This window comes from Triticum aestivum, chromosome 7D (genome assembly GCF_018294505.1).
Source record: "Triticum aestivum cultivar Chinese Spring chromosome 7D, IWGSC CS RefSeq v2.1, whole genome shotgun sequence".
In the NCBI taxonomy this organism is placed as follows: Eukaryota; Viridiplantae; Streptophyta; class Magnoliopsida; order Poales; family Poaceae; genus Triticum; species Triticum aestivum.
The window spans coordinates 622,429,211-622,435,992 of record NC_057814.1 but is presented as its reverse complement, the minus strand read 5'-3'; the positions used below and the strand labels follow the sequence as shown (position 1 = coordinate 622,435,992).

At 40.6% G+C, this 6,782-nt stretch overlaps 1 long non-coding RNA gene across 1 annotated transcript; it reads right to left on the bottom strand.

The window, feature by feature from the left end:
• Positions 1–3,537: 3,537 nt before the first annotated feature.
• LOC123170025 (uncharacterized) lies at positions 3,538–5,769 on the bottom strand. Its single transcript, XR_006485018.1, has 4 exons — positions 5,686–5,769; positions 5,482–5,592; positions 4,570–4,626; positions 3,538–3,840 (listed from the first exon to the last, which is right to left on the bottom strand). It is a non-coding gene; the product is annotated as an uncharacterized lncRNA (long non-coding RNA).
• Between the last annotated feature and the right edge of the window lie 1,013 nt (positions 5,770–6,782).

Genomic DNA, 6,782 nt, shown 5'->3' with positions numbered 1-6,782 from the left:
AGCTCATTGAGGCCACCACGGCATCTTGGCGGGAGGACCTGGTGAGATCTGTGTTTACTCCTTTTGATGCGGAAGAAATCTTGAAGATTCCCTTATGCACTAGACGTGTGGAAGATTTTTGGGCATGGAGCGAGGAGCCTCGAGGCAATTTTACAGTGATGTCAGCTTACAAAATGATGATCAGTACTAAGGTTGGGATGGAAAATTGGTTGGAAGGAGTAGAAGGATCTTCCAATACCAACACTGAAAGAAAGGAGTGGAACTCGATTTGGGGAATGCAAGTACCGTCCAAGATTAAGTTGTTCATATGGCGCCTCGCTAGGCACTCGATCCCGGCGGGAGAGGTTCTTCATCATCGAAACATGGCGACTAAAACAGCCTGTCAGTTATGTGGTGTGCATGACACGTGGAAACATGCGTTACTGGTCTGTCCCATGTCGCGTAGCACGTGGGCGCTATCATCTGAAGCAGTTCTGGATCAGCTGAGTATGGTACAACATGAAAGTGCGAAGAGATGGATCTTCACGGTGCAGGAAAAGTTCAAAGCTGATGAGTTTGTCGAGCTAGCGGTGACCCTCTAGGCTATCTGGAGTGGTCGCAGGAAAGCCATACATGAAGGAATTTTTCAGAGCCCCCATGCGATTCATAGCTTCATCGGGTCTTACCTATCGGAGCTCGAGATGATCATGTCAAAAATCTCGAGCCTAGGGGATGCAGTAGCAAGGAGACCACAACGATGGCTGGCACCGCCCCAAGGTTACATGAAAATTAATGTTGATACGGCTGTTGGACGGGGGGGGGGGGGGGGAGGGAGGTACGGCTCAGTTGAATTTGCAGAGATCAGGGAGGAGTTTTTCTAGGGTCGTCAGCAATTGTATTCACCAGAATAGGAGATCCTTCAACCCTTGAAGCCTTGGCGATCAGAGAAGCTCTCGCCCTAGCGGATGACCTTAATCTACAAAGCATTCATGTGTCCTCGGACTGCAAGGGGTCGTCGAGGAGATCCAGAAGGGAAGTGCGACCATCTACGGCGCAGTTATTCAGGAAATAAAACTTCATTTAGTTTCTTTTACTTCTTGTAATATAGTCCATGAGTTTAGGAGCTCAAACTTTGGTGCTCACAATCTTGCGAAGCATGCTTTGTCCTTGGGACCCGGCCGCCATGTTTGGTTAGGTCATCCCGGAGGGATTCCCTTCGTCCCTGTAAACATTGTGATGACTTGAATAAAAGCTTCGTGAGATTGCCTAAAAAAGCCATTTATTTTTATTTTTTCCTGGACCGATTTTTGTGTGGTTTATTCTTCCTTTTTCTATTTATTTTCTTTAACCTTTTCTCCTTTTCCTTTTTCTTAACTTGTTTCATCTCTTGTTATTTTTCTTCTTTGAAAAATGCATGAACCTTTTCAAATTCGATGATTTGTTTTTTCAAAATCAATGAACTTTTTTTAAAATTGATTAACTTTGTACAAATTTTATAATTTTTTTTAAATTGAATGAACTCTTTTCAAATTTGATGACATTTTTTCTCAAATGACTATGGAATGTCATAAGATCATTCAAGCAATTTTTTCGAAAAATTCCTGACATATAAAATTGTTCACCATGTTTCAAAAAAATAATCACAATATAATAATCAATGTACATGCCAAAAATGTTCGACACGTGTTCGAAAAATGTTCATCGTGCCAACGAAAATATTTTCTTTCCCTATTTAACATTTTCTTAAATTTTCTTTCCTTATTTTACACTGAAAATATTTCCTTCCTTATCTAGCCCTAAGTCTAAATTTTATGCCCTTTATAACACTTTCGTCCATTTTAGGCTTTAACGGTGTTAAATGTCACCTAAAAAGACCCTTTTACCCATCATGTGGCATGTGCCCAAAATTTGCTACTCCCTCCGTTCCTAAATATAAGTCTTTTTAAAGATTTCAATAAGGGACTATATACGGAGCAAAATGAGTGCCCATATTTAGTTTGTATTGAAATCTTGAAAAGAATTATATTTGGAAACAGGTTAAGTAGATGCTAATATTGAAAAGCAAAAAAGACACGTTTTCAGTGTCAAGCCCCTCATGTGGCACGTGGAACTGGATCCTCCTCCGACAAACGGTACTGGAATGGTGAAACAGCCTGCGTTGCTACCACCAGGTCGTGCCCTGTCACCGTGCCGCGCCATCGCTCCGTTGGCCGTCGTGTAGAGCAGCCAGCCGCCGTAGCCGGCCCCGCGCGCCTGACCGTGCCACAGCTCCGGCGGTCGCCTGCTGCGCACCACGCCACGGGCCGCACGAGAGCCGCTACCACGAGGAGCTCCACCGTAGCTGTTGATGCACGAGCCGCCATCAATTTGTCTGCATCCCGACGTGTACGTGTGTAGCTGGCTAGTGAAAGCATAGCTTCAAGTGCTAGCTAGTTCAGCTAGAATCGATCAAGCCGCTTGGCAACACGAAGCCAGCTTCCTACGTAAGCATCGTTTGTATGTCCAGCCCGGCGTGCTAATTGATACAGGCACCATACACCCGAGGGTAAAAATGTCTTTTTACATGCAATTTAACACCGTTTGAATGAAAAATGAACGGAAGTGTTATAAAGGGCATAAAATTTAGAATCGGTGTTACTTAGGGAAGAAAAAAGTTTCCAGTATCAAATAAGGAAACAAAATTTACTATAGTGCTATATAAGGAATTCTTTCATCTCTAAAAGTGTTTAATGAGTATAAAAATAATTTTCAAAGTGTGTGCATGAAAAACAACAAAGGAAAGAGAAAAAATGAAAAAGAATAGAAAAATGTAATACACAAATAAAAAATCGAAACATCCACTAAATTGTTAAAAAATCGAAAACCGGACGAAACCTTCCAAAGCAATGTGGAAGGTACCAAAACCGCACCAAACAGTGTATGCTTCCTTGCTAGTGGGCCATGGCCCGCATGGCTAGTGCTAAGAAGGGATTGCAGTAAGCGATTTTTAGCATTCGCGAAACTGAGCACCCCAGCAATGAGGAAGGTTCCAAAACCGCACCGAACAGTGTATGCTTCCTCTAATTAGTGACTAATCTAGATATGGGACCTCAACTTAAAAACCACACGGGTTGCCCCTTGAACTTTAAGAACCGGACACATTTAGTCCCTATGCTGACTCAAAGCAGTTTTGTTGATGACGTGTTGTGGTATTGATTAAATATGCCTATTCAACAATCCCATAATTAAACAACTACTTATTATTACTATGTAAAGCAATACTAAACTATGGAAATATACTGCAACTATTTTTTTATGTAATAGACATTTCAATTCCCTGGACTAACTTGCTCAAATACGTGTCCATCTTATGCACGACTTAGTCAAATGTTCTAGCTTGATGAACGTTTCACGTGTTTCAAACGACAACAACAAGACTGTCATTTTCCGATACAACACGAGAAATTTTAACCCTCAACATGCCCGGTGAACTATATAAAGAGACATGAACAATTGAATGAAGCTATAAAATCCAAATACTATAAAAAAATCAAGGTACACACAAAATCAAATACTTAATAGAATCTCAAAATCTTAATATACATATATGTGAACTTGATATATCAAAACTTACACATGAACTCACATATTCAACACAACACCAATATGCAACTACAAACCACTAGATGTATCAAATTGTTATCCATTTTTCTAATTGCACCTCATAGCTACACAAATCAAAACAAATTGCTACATAATACATATTATTTTAGATATATAGTATGCCAGTTGAAGCTCGGATGCTTGTTCTCATGTCCATGTCATGACATACTTGTGTATGTGGATCCTTCGTCTTATAGAATTGTTACACTTACTCCGTGCCTGTGGTAAAATAAAATAAAATTACTTTCAGTATGAAAAAAATCTTTGATGCACTCAACAGTGCATGCAAAATCACAGGGAGACAACCAAGGAAACTTTAGACTGGTCATGCATAAAGAGTTCCATAGGGGGTGTGTGTGGGGGGGGGGGGATCGAATGAATCCTAGAGCGAAAAATGCAGAGATGAAAGGCAGATGCGACACCAAGTATGCACATGCTGATTGAATCTTCGTATGGACACAATTGTCTATGTCTCTTTCTCGAGAGATGAGGTGTTGGCAAGTACCGCGGCATCGATATGGTAGCTATCATTTCTATGTTATTATTTTTTTCTTCCCGCTCTCATTCTAGACTCTTATTCTCACCAACGCTTCCTCTCCTCTTTTTCTCCAGCAACTCATCCAACCGGAGAAGAAGGGGAGAGGGCCATGGCGCTGCCTCCCACCTTGTTTGTACACCCCTTTTGTTTCCATCCCTAGTCGTTTGAACAAGTGGTCATCATCTGTGGAAGGTGTTTGCCGGTGAGGAGATTGGCCTTACTTCTTTCGCCTCTTATGTCTTGGTAAGATATATCAAAGCTTACGAAACTTGGTAATTTTCTATTGACAAATGCCTATCAACGCTTGTGAACAAACATTCATAATTATGATTGTATCAGTGTGTAAACCATTATCTATTTAAAACATCAAGAATAAAATACTTGAGTGGTCCATGAAGTGAAGAAAGTACCAGAAGGTGCAGGGTTCTCATCGTTCTTTAGTGAAGGCTGTGATCCAGTACTCATCGCTGCATGCCAAAACAAACAAAATTTTCAGAATGATAATATAGAAGTTAAGCAAGTTCATCACGTGCCCTGGTGCGTTGGGTCTAGCTTTGGCGATACAGAAGGTGATGAACTAGCTTTGACGATACAGAAGGAGATGGATCAAACGTGATTAAAAATAAAATACAGCTACAAAGCCATGATAGGTATAATACACGTATATGACAAAACCAGGAGTATGTTTTGAAAACGGGGCATGTTCGAGGGGTGTTGTGTTGGGACCGTTCAGAGTAGATTCATGGAGGTGGAGGCCTCACGGAGTTGGGGACGTGCATGCGCGCATGCATAGCTACCCGTCCACGGGTGGATACAGGCATATGTGCATATCAGCATATGTGTGATCTTGGTTGGTGTGCAATTGTGCATCGCTAGGTACGATGCTCGTTGTTATTCAAAGAAAAACTGCATATGTGTTCACCTACACCTAGCACCGGAGCTTTGGTAGACCACGAACAACTTGTCAACTTCTACACAATTAAAATGGGCCAATGTGGGAAGATTTGGTTGAAAACGGAAGGGGGCCCCACCCAGTGAAACTAGATGAGGGGAGGGGGGCTTGGTTGAGGATGGAGCGGTCCATAACCCAGCTTTGTAATGGAGTAGCATTTTTGCCTGCTACCGTCACAACTGCCGAGGGTACAACGCCCAGGTATTAGAAGGACATGCAAATGATTAGGATCAACTCTTTTATTTGTAACAGATTTATATGACTTTCACGCCTATAGATCCAATGGTGAGATGTGCATGGGGCACCAAATCTCCTCTTGTTTTTTGACAACAATATCATTTTATAAATTAATTGGTTAGGATATACTAACCACCGGCAACCGGTTCTTTATTCGGGGCATTTGGTGGAGGATAAGTTCCCGCTGAGTTGTTCGGGGAAGTCCTATAAAACTGTTGTTGAGGGACGGACTTGGCATGGGTCGCTGCATGGTGCATCGGAGATATAAATAAGTTAGTGAGTACTAGCATGCATGTGATATGGGAGATATGATAATTGAACGCTCTAAGCAGCTCACCTTTGTCCATCGCGTCCTTGTGATCGGAGTCAGCCATATGCTCAATATAACTGTGTCTCGTAAGCTAGGGAGTTTTAGATCGCCAAATGCTTGGGGGAAAATACAGTTCTTATAGTGGCGTACAAGCGGGAAATCATAGAAGTTGCATCAATTTGAATGATCATGACACCTAATGAAGAACTAGTACGCGTATACTATTCCCACAACTTAATTACACTGATGTGGGAGTATATGGACTCCTTTGAGTGAGTGCTAATGTCATTAAATGTTTAATTGGACCCATGTATTTTGCTTTGACAGACAAAATAATACGTGTCATATGCACACGGTTAGAGGTGGACCGAAATCATTGGATGTGCATTCAAATAAATGCCAAGCTCTCTGAACATGACATAAAAAATATTATAAAATATGATTTTACCAAAATATGAAACCGTGCTGACATTTACGTGGATCCACTCATCCACACACATATGTTTCAAACTATATTTATTAATGAACGAAAATATACTAATGAGTTTCTTTTTTGGTTTTCCCAGTAAACGGAGTCTTCTAAAGATGTGAACATGATATCCAGCAAGAAGAGTCTGATCATGTGTAATATGATCTACATGCATAATCTTGGCATCCAAGTTATCACCAGTCTTCTGGGAGTCAATATGTGCGAACATATCTTAGCTAATATTCCACACAATCAGCTATTCAATACACATGGTATAATTCTCATGGATTTTTTCTTGATTTGACATGCTGATGTGTATGTGTGCATATAGTAGATGTTTTCTTGGTCGTCATTCCAAGTCGGAATAAAATTTAATAATTTAATACATGAAGTCAAGTCGTTTTTACTTGTAGATATGTCGATGATATATGTTCCTCCAAGTTTATTAGGTGATAGCAAAATAACTTGTATAAAATAATGTTAGTATTTATGTAAAAAGAAGAATCAGAGAGACAACATTGCGTTGAACAGTTTGCATCATGCATAAATTATGACAGTTGGTTTGGTCGCGCGCTATCTTCGAAGTTTGTACACCATCAAAAATAAGCTTGCTTGACTTATTTGCACAATAAGCCTTTCAAATACACCCATGTAG